Here is a 14,863-nt window from a genome sequence, read left to right as displayed (position 1 = left end):
TTTGATGGAGGGATTGTACCTCTCAGTTGGCCTAGGAGCTCCTCAGTATCCTCCTGGAGGAACTGGAGGAGGTGCCTGTCATTCACATGTCACCTGCTCATTGTTCTGCAGGTAAATGACCTGATGGTAAGTGTACCATGTGAGGCAGAGATGACTGTCTGAAAACTGAACCTGGACGGCTCTTCTCTCAGGTTGAGGATAACAAGACTTAGGAATCTGGTCTATGTCCAGTTTGGACCTGGGGGGCTCTGATGATGGCTGCACTGATATAAACACTATAGATGTTCTGAGCCATCATCATCCATCATGTTGGTCTAAGCATAGGAAAGTTTCTTCAGGTTTCCTGTCAGACAAACTCCTCACACTCACAGAGATAAAGTCTAAAAGCAGGATTACTCTGGAGGTCTCTGGCGGTCCACCCCCGGTTCACTAAGTTCAGACACGCTGCCTAAATGGAGGCTAAATTATTCATCAACAAGATTAGCAGCTGTTTCTGCTTTTACACACAAGTCTAAATCATCCTCTCACTGTTAATCTCTCCTTCACCCTTGGCGGAGAACCGAGCCGTGCGCCGCTTCGACCCGGCGCCACGTCTCATTTCATCGCTTCATTAGCCGCACCCAATGAAGACGGCAACACGTGGGTAATGAGCGGGCCTTGGCGTACGCACGGAGAGGCAAAGACAACAGTCACGAATCACACAGCTCACATCACACACCACACACACACCTCGCATCGTGACAGAGCTGCAGCAGTGTGTGTGTGGGTGTGAAGGTGGAGAGGTGAGCTGCAGCCCACACACAGCGCTGCAAACATATAGAGAGGAGGATTCTTCCAGGTGAAGTCTGACTCTGTTCAAGAAGCTTCAGCCTATAAAAAGTGTTTATTTACAAAAGGCTGGTTTCTGCTTTCGATCAGTGAGGCACAGGTTTCTGCAGGAGGACACTGGCTTCTGGATGTCCAGGAGGAACTTCAAGACCGAGCTAACATGAAGTCAGAAACTGTTCTCTAAGAGCTGAAATGATCAGTGGACCAATCAATCTATCAGCTGACAGAAACTCTGCCACAGCTCTGCACAGGTTCAACACGTCCCACACAGCTGTGATCAATATGAGTTTTTTATTAATTCCAGCCAAAGTCCAGCTCAAACTGCCACTACAACCACACACCACACCATCATCACATCATCATCATCAGCAGCAGCAGGATCACATGGTGCCAGCTGTGCAGTCCATCTCCTGCTGCCCAGAGACCGCCACCATGTCCATGTCCAGGAGCAGAAAGCGGAGGACTTTCATCCATACGATGAGGATCCGATACTGTTTTCGCACACTTTAGTTTGACCTCACCGCTTCCTTTGCTTTCACCCATTTCGCTCCAGTGAACAATGATAAGGTCCAACTCACTGCACTCTGTCCATCAGATTTAAAGCAGCAGCAGCAGCATGTTAGCACTCATCAAAAAGATTTAATTCCTTTTAAATCTGAGCTCTGGTATCAGATCAGCACTCAGCAGAGTATCAGCAGATAACATGAGCAGAATCAGCAAGGACAGAAAAAGCTGGACTGGGCGTCTCTAATCTGAACAATAAGGCGACTGACTCTCAGAAAGACTGCTCCTCTGGTGCATTAATATCTCTGCGTGTCTCTCTGAGTAATTCAATGAGTGATTTATGAGTATTACATCTGTATGTGTTCCTGGCACACACACACACTGTAGTAATGAGGAAGCAGCATCTTGTGTGAGTGGATCAGCTTTCAGGTTGCATGCAAACTCGGATTTGAGGCTCACGGGATCTGGGTCCTGTTCTGCTGGCTCAGATCAGAGGCGCTCTCTGGGATCTGCAGCTCTCATTTCTTGCATGTAAACACACTTTTGTTTTGCCTCCGCCTCCTGAAGCTTCGGCCCCGCTGAGGCCGATGGAGTGTGGAACACCCACAGAGAGCTGCTGCCGCTCCCGTCGACCTTCCTGAAACATTTAACAGTCTCTCTCCTCCCCCTCAGCTCCTTCTGTCACATCTTCACCCTGACTCAGCATCCTCTCAGGAGCAGGATTTCACTGCTGCTGCGATTCATCACAAACACGCCCACGGCTTGGGGAGAAACTAGGAGAAACTAATGCACAAGTCTGAGGACAGAGGAGATGGAGTGATGCAGCACTCATTCCATAATACTGATGGCCTTATTTTTAGTTAATTTAGCAGAAGACTCTCTTTCAAAGGTTTATTCAAGGCATGCATTTGAGGTAGAACAGCTGGCAGGTAACACAGAATCACTGCTTCATCCTCAGAGAATCAGGATGGGTGGAGGAAATACAACAGCAACCTTCTCATTACCAGCCCTTATGTAAGGCTTGTAACCCAGACATGCTCTGCTCCAACATCAGGGTGGAGCTATAAATGGAGATACGTGTAAAAACAAAGCTACATTTCCAACAAAAGTCTGAAACTAGGAACTAATCTGGCTGGTAGGTCTTGGACATGCTGACAGCAGGAACTAACAGGCAGTTTCAGCTGCACCTTCGTGAGCTCTCTCAAGGCTTTAAAAGGAAAGGACCCATTGGTCCTTCTGAGCAGCTTTCTAGGGCTTAATGGTGTTGTTCAACTACTGGTGGCTGACAAGAAAAATATCAAATAGGTGACATGGAGAAGGTGAGGCTCTGTTGGACTCAAGAGTTCGAGAGATACTGATGTGAAAGAAACACAACTACTGAACAGGCTGCTTGGGGGAGGGGTTAGACCCTGGTTCCTCGTATGGAAATGCAGGCAGAAAGGTTCCCTTGGGAGAATTTCAGCAGTGGAAAAATGGCAGTAAGGTAAATCCTTCAAAGACAATCTGAGTGTCACAGGTGGTGGATTTTTACTTATTATGGGACTAACAACAACAAGCGTGAACATGACCTCCCTGCTGACCACTTTCTATCGTCAGCTGTTTATCAGCACACTCAGAAAATCATCAGTCAACATTCTGTTGTCTTAAATCGAATCAAAATTCCATAAAGACTTTAAAACCTCTGCTTGATGTGCATTTAGGCATAGTAGGATATCTCAGATTAGATAAGAGGATAGCAAAAAAAGCTTTTATTTCATAAATCCAGACGCGGGCCACCAAGACTCCAGATCAGGAACTGTTCACAAAACAGAAACATTTCAGAAAAGCAAACTGTCTCTGAGCTCTGGTGCACGACATGTGCAGCTATTCTGCATCCTTTGGGCAGACTTTTAAGAGGCTGAGCTGAGTGGCTTTTTCGAGACATCATCAAAGTTTTACCGTGAAGACGAAGCCTGCAGGCGCCTCAGCTTCCTGCCCACAAACAGAGAGGGACAGAGACAGGGAAACACAGGACCGTCCCTGTCTGCAAGGTGAACATCTCTTCACACACACACTGTCTCTAGCTGATCCATCATCAGCTGTCTCTCTGACAGTCGGTCAGGAGCACAGCTCTCAATCACCAGGACAGGAAATGCATGCTGGGAGCAAAGATCAGCTCCGGGAGGAACGGCGAGAGACGAGATGGAAACAGACAGCGAGGATGACGAGACCTCTCCAGGGCTTAAAGAAACATTTTTAAAATCACACTGTATATCACAGAGAAGTTAAACTGCTGCTCAGCCATCCTCACTGAGAGCTGCTAGCAGCTCAGCTGCTCACTAACAGACAGGAACCTTCCAGAAATATCCCGCCTCCTTTGAGGCACCTTCTCCCAGGTGGACATCCATTCATCCCTGCTTCCACCTGTGTCCGCTTCAGCCTGTTACAAACAAGTACTGACTACACAGAACCTGAGTAGACGATTCTCTTTACAAACAGAAGCTGAAACCTGGACAGATCACAACTGTTCAACTGAGAACCGAAAGGTTCCTTCAACACAGAAGGAACTGGCACATAAGAACTAGCACTGCCCTGAAAAGTCTCCAAGTTTACAGCAAACATGAGCACAAACACTGTCCTACAAGCACAAAACAGCGACTGTCCAACACGCTCATAAGCTGACATCTGAGACCAGTCAACCCTGGACGGTGAGGGACAGAAAAATAATGATCATGATCCCTGAAACACTGTGTGTAGAAAGAGCTGAGGTTCTTGTTGTTGTGTGTGAGCTGATCCTTCTGAGGATGGGTACTGTTCTCTGCATTTCATGTGTGTGGATTTTAAAACTAAGCGAGCATCATAACCACGACAGAAAGCCCTGAAAGGTTAGACAGAGTCAGCTCAAAAGATGTTTGTTTGATATTTTACACACTGTCCCTGTGAAGAAATCTTTAACGCAGAGCAGCCTCGTGTTTGCTGTCAAAGGTTTATAAAGATGGAAAACACTGCCTCGTTAAGGGGACAACCGTGAGCCACTCAAAAGATGTATCAGTTTCTGGAGCCTCTGGAGTTATACTGTAAGTAAGTTGAGGACAAACGCCATGAAGAAATACATTTTTAATTCTTAAAAACTTATCTTAGAACATGAGTCACTTCATTACCAAACATCTGCCTGTGTGTGTCTCAGTTTACACCTGACAACAAAACGCCACATTTTCCATCTGATCCCTCAGCGGCAGCCTGATGCTGCTAAAAAGTCCAAATATTAAAGATTCAGATACAGAATCTGACAACGTGATGGAACCACAACCAGGTGTCACCTCCTCACCTGCCTCTGCATACAGGTCACACAATAAAAGACCAAACAACAACTCAGGGTTCCACAGTCTGTCTTATTTTTACATGTGACTGAATGATGGACATTCAAATGCAAACAGACACGTCCAGGTTACAGATGAATCAGCAGTAAAGTCAGTGTTTAACGTACCCTGAAGACTGATCCTGATCAGGAGAGAAACAGCTTCTGAATCAGCTCCTCAGAGACACGGGTCCTCCAGCAGCCCAGCAGCCCAACAACAGCTGATCTGAATATGAAGAGACCAACGACGTGGACAAAAGAGCCTGAGTCCACACCTCCACAGGCTAAACACCTCACCCCCGACACACCCACCCTGAGCTTTACATTCACCCTGCCCCGCAGGAGTCCCCCTCCCCACAGGGGACAGCACCCCCACCCCACTTAGGCCACATCTTAAAGCCAGGCCCACGCTGAGAAGCTACATGCTGGACACAGGCCATTAGGACCAAAACAACCCCCGACGAGCCAAAACACAAAGAGTCAAGTTTTTCTCTGCAAAACACCCCGAACCAGGACTCCACCTCAACACTGCTCAGGACCAGGAGCACCAACCTTCCTCAGGGTCAACTGCTGATGCTTTGGATTCCAGCCTGATGGGCTCAGCAAGCAGACATAAGGAACTTAAAATGTTTCTGATGTAAAAGTTGGTCAACAACAACAGACATAAACATGCAGCATGTTCCCCGGTGTAATTTCTGTAAATCTAAAAGCTCTGAATCATCTGGGTCTTGGAATGCTGCTTTAATTATGGGTTGTTAGCTTCTCGGGCTAAAGCAGCTGGCAGGTATCACAGCAGACCACATGAAGGCAATTTTAATGTGTCAGTGTTGCATTAAACATAAAAACTGCAGCAGCACATGATTAAACAAACTGTTGCCATGAAAAATAAATCAGATAATCAAACATAAATACAAAAAGGCAAAAACAATTACTATCTTAAGAGAATTTCCTTTCACTACACTGAGATTTACATGATTTCCGGTGGTCACAGAACTCCTAAAATCACATATGTTAATACATTTCTTCCATAAATTGTCTCCAAGCAACAACCTCCAAATGAGGCCAAAACTGAAGGGCTGAAACTGCAGTTCCTCCAGCGTCCACTTGAGGGCTGGCTCCAAAAGTGAGTCAATCCCTCCATGTTAAAATGTTATTCAAATTCAACATGGCTCTTCACAAAAATGACATCACAGGATGTTTTGAACAACCATTTTTTTACAGCGTTTGGTTTTCTCAGTTTCCCTGAACTCTTCCACGTTCTGTCTAAAATCTTCTGTGGGTCTGCCGACATAAACAGCCACAGCTACACAAACACTGAGCATTAGCTCATCTCAGATATTGCAGTATTTTTCATTTTCCATTCACAGCATCTGAAACGTCCTCTCATTTAATGCTAGTTAGCTTTTATAACAGCAGCAGGATTTGCATTTAGAAACTGTTAGCCTCAGGAGACGAGCGTCCCCTGTGCTCCTGAAAGCAGGTCTTAAAAATCCATCAGTGGCGCCTGCTCCTTAAATGTGCCGTCATGTCTGGATGAGTAACATTAACATAAAAGTCATACGCCACTGAGAGACGAAATGAAAACACCAAAAATAAAAAAGTTTCTCAGAAACTGAAAATTACCTGAAGACGACAATAAATGATCAAAACATAAAGGACACACACACACACACACACTGCACCGCAATAGGAATACAGGGAGAGAATCAGCAGGACCAGGGCCCTTTATAAAAGGCATGAAATCAGAGTCGGACTCCCACGTGCAGCTCACAGCTGAAGGCGATGGGCTCTGCAGCAGCATCGCTCTGCTTCACATCACAGCAAACTGAAGAGGAGGAAGAGGAGGAGGCAGGTCAGACTTCATCCTGCTGCGGCTGTTGCTGGGACCATGTCAGCTACAGACACGTGAGGCGTCACCAGTTACAGGAGCGCTCTGTTTGTCCTGGTTAATGGGAGACTGTACTGATTTTTATCTGAAGCTTCTAAGGACGTCAAACATTTGGAGGCCTGGTCAGGATGCTGATGGCAGCACGTTACTGTCAGGGTTCAATGTGAAGCGATGTCCAACAGAATTCCACTGAAGCATCAGGGAGAGACACCGTGAGGGCTTTGAGTCCTGTTCAAGCAGCCAATCAGGACACCGAACTAAACCAAACCAAGTACTCTACATGCTCACAAGTGATATGTAACCAGAGCTGCTCGTGAGAACAGAAGCTGGGTCTGAGAGACCCTCCTCCTGATGTGGATTTCTGGAAGCCTTTCTACACCCCCTTGAACAGCACGCTGTACTAGCAGTATGTGTTGTGGTAGGTGGCAGCTGCAGAGGGAACCTGACCAACGATCCACAGATGACGAGCCAGCCCTTCTGACAGATCCTCACATGTCAACGTCACATTTACGACCAGCTCCTCCAGCCCATCTCTCTCAGTCTGCCACGCCCCCACAGAAGAAGGTAGTGGGGTGGCTCCAGCTCCTCCTGAGGGGCTGCAGTCCCTCCAGCAGGTCTTGGGTGGGTCTCGGAGCCTGTCTTCACCAGGAGCCTTCTACTCTGAGCACCTCTGCTACAGTAAAGCTCATTTCTTATTTCTGCCACATGTATTCATCTCCTACTCAGATTTCATGACCACAGGTGAGGAAATCGATAAAGCTATTTTTCATGCTGTCCTGGTGATTCAGAAAACCAAAGCTGATGTTGTAAAAGCATCAAAGCACTCGGAGTAACGAGGAACCATTTCCACATTTCATTCATGGCGCTGCTCCAGCGCTTCCATCAGTGTCTGGGCTGGCTCCTTTTAAAAATCACAAAAACACTCTTAACACGAGCTCATGATTGAATAATTGACAATAAAACCTCCATCACCGGGCTTTTTCACGACACCCCGTGAATCAGCTGTGTAAACGTGCCGCGCAGGCGGCGATAAAAACCCCGCTTCCTGACAGCAGAGCCTGCCTCGTACTTGTTAACGTTTAATCCTCAGTATTGGCGAAAATAAAGCTGACAAACAGCCGTCAGCTGAACAGGAGCCCAAACACAAACACAGCAAACAGATAATGACCTGGAATCAATCAGAGCTTCGGCAGCAGCCAGCGGCGCCCGGGCCTGACTCAGGGAATGCTGGGAGAGAGGGGCGAGGCTGGGGAGATGGACACAGGGCAGAGGCGGGTTTGTCTTCTTACTCTTTAAATCATGACATCTTAAGAATACTGTAAAGGAACTTCTTCACATTTGGAGCAAACATTGTATTTAGACTGGAGGAGGAATAGATCAGAGTTTGATGGTCAAAGGTCAAAGGTCACCTCTTACAACAGGAGGCATGTTGATGCTCATAACTTCAACATCTGAGGGAATGCCATGATGCACATTTGAACTCAGAGATGAAGGGTCAAGGGTCACTGACTTCAGCGAACAAAGATTGTGTTGTTGTTCTTAAAAGTTAATAACCAGAATTTGATCATATATTTTGATATTAAGGGTTAAAAAATGTAAACAATTACTCCATTTTCCCCATAATCCAAGAATTTATGTCGTAATTAAAGCAAAACTTTGCACAAATGTTCAAAGGACTCAAAAATAAACAGTTTTTGTGAGTCTGGACACAGATACACTTCTCATGATTCATGAAGGGTGTAAAATTTTAAAAGGATGCCTTCATATGAGAGAGAATATTTATATATATATATGGAAATAATTTTTAGCAGCAGGATTTACTTGAAAATGACAGTGACCCTGATGGGGTTTGATCTGCTTGTCTCAGAAACGTTCCCGCCTGCACCACCCACATCCAACTCCACACTGATTTTATTTTTAAACATTCTGTTGCACAACTGAGCTGCTGAGAAAAGAAAAAACCCGAATCCCTCAGATTCAACGAGGACACGAGGAGCAGTACAGTACGGCACCGTCACCGTTAGCTGCACCTTCTGGCAACAGCTTCCATTAAGTCAGAGTGCAGCGAGAGGGCGGAGTCTGTGAGAGCAGAGGGGCTCGACGGCCTGATGTCTCCTTCTGCTCGGTCAAACACGTTATTTATTTCCCATTGTCTGTGGCCACAGGCCGTAAATACATGGTGTAATTACCCGAACTGCCATCAGGTGGGGTTAATGGAGAAACCATTAGTACAAAGAGAAAGTGGATGGATGGAGGGAAATGGAAGGAGAAGCACAGGAGGAGGAGGAGGACGCCACCCTGAGCATAATCAGCAGAGTATTAGTCAGCTTCTGAAGAATCAGCCTGCCACCCTGCTGTTTACTGCAATTAAAACAGGATCAAACTAATTTAAGAAGGCACTACGATCATTAAAAATCAAAGTTCAGGAGGCGCCGCTGACAGACGCTCGGCGGCGCCTCCTGAACATCTTTAACCGACACACAGTCATGGCTACAAGCAGAGGGGACCATACGTGTCAGTGTGCAGGAAAAAAAGTGACTAAACCGTGAAAATAATTTAAAAAACAGGAGCTCCATGAGCTTTAAGGCCCCATTCACACTGGAGAAAGTCCATCCAGCTAGAGTAGGATTGAATCCAGATCACCTTTAAGCTGGATACGTTCAGACCTATTTTCAAATCTAACATCACACGCATGTCCGCACTCAATCCGGCTTAATCCGGCTTGTTTGTTGTCTTCCAAACCGCTAGGTGGCGCCTCGTAATATACAGAGTCTGGCTCGGGGCAAAGCTGTCGTAGTTCGACAGTTGTTTACATACAGCTTTTGTACGCGACCCGGACACTGTCCCCGTGAACCGGAAGTATGACGTCGCTAGCAGGATTAGCTAGCCGCATTTGCGTTCAGACCTGAGCCAGATGTAAGCCAATCCGGCTAGATCCACCTCCGAGAGGTGGACTGAAATCAATCCAGATATCCAGATACGGCCCGAATCCTGCTCTAGCCGGATTGAGTTCCCCAGTGTGAACGGGGTCTAATTATTATAAACTATTTTACAGCCGCTACAAACTAAAGTCAGCCTGTAGTGAGTAACTGACAGATCAGCCAATAGTCGGTGATTTTCTGGTCATGTGACTGCTGGTGCGGTGGGAAAACACTGATTCACATCATGTGTCCTTGTATATTACCTTATTTGAGCTCATCTGACTGGATCTGTGTCTGTGACAGATAAAGACGAGCTGCAGCTGCATCACACTCAGAGGGTTATTGTTTGCAGCCTTAATGTCTCACATTATGCCTGGTGTTATCTACAGGAAGCTAAAGGATCCTGATCCGCCTCCTGCTCGGTGGAGAACCACAGAGAGCCGTGTCAGACCCGTTCCTGTGCTTCTCCCCATGCAGCTGCTTGTACTGTGACTTTTCAGTCTTTCTGAATCTTAATTTTTTTCCACGACACTGGTCACATGTGAGTCGACCGTGGCTTCCTGTTTGTGCTCAGAGTGCAAAGTGTTTTGTTTTTTTACTTAATTTTTAATCTCAGATTTTCAGACTGAGATTAATGTTATGTATGATGCGTTCAAGGACCATTGAAAGTTTAAAGTATAGTGATTTGTCCTTTCTCAGAAATAAAAAGTGAAACTGAACAGATGTTTCCTTTAACAGCAGCAGATAAAGAGTTTTTATTTCGGTGGAGGTGGAAGAACTCCTCAAACGTTACAAAAGTGCTGCGAATTACAAAAGTTTTACGGTTAAGAGAGTAAAATGTTTTACGACTGCATTAGGGCTTGCTCTGCAGGGCTTGTAACATTAATATTATACTGGACGTGCCTCTGAAATATTGATCAGCCATATTCTAATGGTTAGGTCCATTTTTCGGTTCAGCACACAATGGAGCGGGAGCAGCTCATTACAGCCCAGAGCAGAGAATGGGAGTTAAAACAGGACGGAGGAGGAGAGGCAGACACGAAGAGGAATCAAATAACACGGGTAAATAATTGATCGTGAAAGTACAAAGTTTACCATAAAAATCAGGACATTCCTTCTGAGGACAAGTCTGAGATTTGGGGAAACGTCTTTCTTTCTAAGAAACAGAGCGGTGAGCTTTACTGCAAGGTTTTATTAGTGCTAACTGCTAAAACTTCTGTGCTGTGACTATGACATCACACCTCGCTGAAAACCATGAAAACACAATTAAGAAAAATCATTACATCTAAAAACGTATACCAAAGTAGTACTTTTGGTTAACTGTAGTCAACATTAAAGAGTTCTTGTGAAGGTGAGAGCAGCTTCAGCTTGGGGCGGATGAAGCTTTAAAAGCTTTAGATTATGAACCTGACTCAGAATATTCACGGATCAATACCACACTGAGCTGATGCTGCAGCCAAATGGTTCTTATATAATCTCTCTTCTGATAATAATAGCTGATGCTCCCACTCATCCTGCTGGATGGCCGCAGCACGCTGCTGATGTGCACGAGCGATATCACACACATGAGTTTTCCCCACATATTGAACACGGGCGTGAGTGTAGGAGTGGAAGTGACCATCTGTTTTACAAACACAGTGAAGGGACCATGCTGTCAAATTAACGCTAAATGCTAAGCTAAGTAAGAGCATAACTCATAAATGGAGAAAACTATTTAGCTGATTAGCAAGACGGCTAGCAGTCAACACCATCTTAATGGCAAGCTAAGGAGTAGACTTAGCCATGCTGTCACCCAGTGGTTTGTTCTAGTGATGTCCCGGTCAGGTTTTTTTGCCCTCCAGCCCGAGTACTTTGATTTCGAGTATCTGCCGATACCAAGTCCTGATCCGGTACATTTAGGGTTCTCTCCACACCCATAGCCACAATACTTCAACCTGCCCGAAACGCTTTGCCACAGACTATAAACACCTCATCCATCCCCGAACTGGGCAAACTGGGTAATTTCGCAAAGGAAACAGCTTATCTGGGTCTTAAACCCAGGACCTCTCATACCCCTAGACTACAGACCAGAGTCATCATGCACCGCGCATTAACTTTGACAGCTTTAATACATATACACTCAACAAAAATATAAACGCAACAATTTTGAGGTACACCTGTGCACTAATCATGATGTCAGATCAGCATCTTGATGTGGCACACCTGTGAGGTGGGATGGATTATCTCAGCAAAGCAGAAGTGCTCACTATCACACATTTAGACAGATTTGTGAACAATGTTTGAGAGGAATGGTAATATTGTGTATCTGGAATGAAGTTTAGATCTTCAAGTCCATCTCATGAAACATGGGAGCAAAAACAAAAGTGTTGCGTTTATATTTTTGTTGAGTGTATATCCTGAGTGCTGATCGGGAGGTAGCGGCCGATTCCGATCGAGTCTGAAACCACATAATCTGACCCGATTTCCGATTATGTGATTGGATCTGGACATCCCTAGGTTGTACACCACCATTTTAGATACAATCAGCACCAACATCAATTATAAGGAAAGCACAACATGGAGCAGCACCTGCACAACATGATGTGATACGTGTCGAGCTCTATCAGTCCACACTGTGCTCCCACTTACAGTATTCAAACAGATTTCCACTGAAAAGACGCTAGAACAAGCAACTAACCAAGATCTGGTGGCAAAGGAGCTGAAACAAACATCTTTTTGGGTTTTATTCTCCCCACTGCAGCATATGAGCCGATGTCAGCGTCGTGTTTACATCCCTGATTGATTCACAATTACAGAGAGATTCCTATGTTTCAGTGCCCGGGTGGAGCACTGTGTTTTCCTCTGTTTATTTCAGGGCTGTGGATTTCTTAAAATGAAAATATGCTAAAAATGCGGCCTTCAATTATGCACACACCTGAACCTCCCTGGATAGTTCTGCAGCATAATTGTGGTACATCTGCTGTTTTTCCTCTAACTCCCCTTTTATTATTTATTTTTTCCTTTTTCTACAGAAGCCCCTGCCTCTTCCTCCTCCTGCTCCTCCTCCTACTTTATGGGAACATTATGAGAAATCATCACCCCTGCCATCTGTCGCCACGGTAACAGGTCACCCCACAATGACCATCGAGTGTGAGGTGTAATCACATGTATGAGTGTAACGGCTCTGTAATTAAACACTGCATTACTCTGCAGCGTGAGTCATCGCATGTTCAAGAACGTGGCCAGTGTGAGGCTTTTCTTCACGCACAGCATGACCAGAGAAACACAAGCCCACGCACAGTACATACATCAGCACACCACCAAAGAGCACAACAGGATGTTTGAAAGCTAGCTTGTAGCCATTAGCGTGTCTGTAGAGGATTTCTGTCAAAGGAAAACCTAAACGGTCTTTAGACAAACCGACAGTCACTGTCACTCATAGCCTTAAAGCCTGGCAGGTGGAATCATGGGAGTTTGTGATCTAAAGAATCTCACGTCCAAAGGTTTCGGATGCAGTTGCACTTGACGACCACATGAGAGCGTACAGCTATGTAAACAAAGCCTGTTTCCTCTGTGATCTGATTGGTTGAAGTTATGGTGACTGACAGGTGTCCTGTCCTTTACAGACATGTTACTGGGACGACCTCTGTGATGCTTGTGTGGAACAAAACATCCAATGCTACAGGTTAGGACTTTGGTCTCCATGGTAACCATTAAACTGGTGGAACTAATCAATCGCTGTGTGTTATAAGTGAGCCATATTGGCACAGATAACCATTTTAATTGTAAGTAAAGATTCAGCATTTATTAGTTAGACGAGAGACAGGAGACAGGAAGAGGGAAGACATGGTGGATGTCCTCACTTTGACCTTGGGTATAGTACAAACTCAAAACAACCCTTGAGCCTACATTTCCCACAATGCCACTCTGTCACGAGACCCTCCCTGCCAGGTAGAACCTCTGCATGGTTCATCTGTGACACAGCGTCTCTGAACATTTCTTCACAGCACAGACGAACTCGCCTCCACATGTAAAATCACTAATCCATCAGGCCTCACCATCCGTCTGTGTTTGACATACGTCACCGTTTCCCTCCAATACCCACACATCAACATAAAGCACCTGAGGTGTGGAACGGTTCAGTGGCAGCAAATTTCAGGCGAGTCATCAGGAACTACAGCTGCACGCCGGAGGGCTCCTGAGCGAAGGTTTTTCATTTCCTGAATCAGATTTCACACTTCCTGGACGGGTTGAGTGTGGAATCAGCGGAGGCGGCGGCTGCTCCTCGCAGCAGAGCGCTCTCTGGCACACCTCCTAACAAGTGATGAATATTTCAAATGGAGTTCACCTGTGGTCCCAACCAACATGTCTGACTTTAAACCTCCGCTGCAGGTCCCTCTCTAACAAACACACACATTCCCTCTGCCAAATGGTAAGCTGATGGAAGGGCGGGCGGAGGAGTGAGAGGAAGCAGCAGAGGAGTGTTAAAGACGTAGCAGCTGTTACAGCGGGACCCCGGAGGTTAGCAGCGTGTGGGATACGCAGAGCTTCTCACACAGAGACCAGATCTGGGTTCCTGGCTCTGCTGCCAGCGCTCGTGCTTCCACTGATATATTTGGAGAACTGGAGGCTCGTTCTTTAATTTAAAGCTCATCTCAGTGGCGGCGGCGGTTTGCATTTCAGCGTGAAGTGGCTCAGATGAGAGTTCAAGATGGTTGTGTTGGGGAAACAGAGCAGCTCCAAGTTGAAGTGTCTGGAGGGTGAAATGGAGTGTGAGAAGGCACGGCTGCAGATTCACTGCTCATTTAGTTCATGCAGCTGTGAAGTTTGGGGAGTTACTGAGAGTTTGGGCTTTTATTACACCATTCTTAAGTCCTCTAGTTCTGTGTCGGTTTAGTATCATCAATAAAAATTAAACCGTTGCTTCCAGCTCTGAACCCAACAAACCAGCTGTGTGCAGAACACACCTTCTTTCAAACATCATGTAAGACCAGCTGAGGATTCTGGAGAGGCACACATCACTGCTGTTTCAAGCAGTAAGTTCAGCAACTGGAAAATACACAACTGCATGTTTCCACCAGCAGCTGTTTAAAATGGTGGAGATGATTCAATTACACACAAATGATCCCAACAGATGAAAAGCTGCAGCTCTGAACGTCTGATTTTCATCCTCTCATTCTGTCACATTCACTGATGGGAACAAGCTGCTGTTAGCAGGAGACTCCAGGACATCCAGCCAGCCCTGTGATCAGAGCACAGCCACAGCTGAGCCTCCACACCTCAACCCCCGTCTGATCAAAACACGGCCGAGACACATCGTTAGTTCCTCTCTGCTGTTAAGGAATCCTTCAGCAGGGCTGCCGTGACGCTGGCTGAGGTCACAGGTCAAACATTAACCACCGAGCA

At 46.0% G+C, this 14,863-nt stretch overlaps 1 protein-coding gene across 3 annotated transcripts in view; it reads right to left on the bottom strand.

Moving 5' to 3' along the window:
• large2 (LARGE xylosyl- and glucuronyltransferase 2) overlaps positions 1-14,863 on the bottom strand; it is a 120,168-nt gene that overhangs the window by 34,875 nt on the left and 70,430 nt on the right. The gene's annotated exons all lie outside the window — the stretch shown is intronic.

Source organism: Parambassis ranga, chromosome 3 (assembly GCF_900634625.1).
Source record: "Parambassis ranga chromosome 3, fParRan2.1, whole genome shotgun sequence".
In the NCBI taxonomy this organism is placed as follows: Eukaryota; Metazoa; Chordata; class Actinopteri; family Ambassidae; genus Parambassis; species Parambassis ranga.
This window is presented reverse-complemented; position numbering and strand designations above follow the sequence as displayed.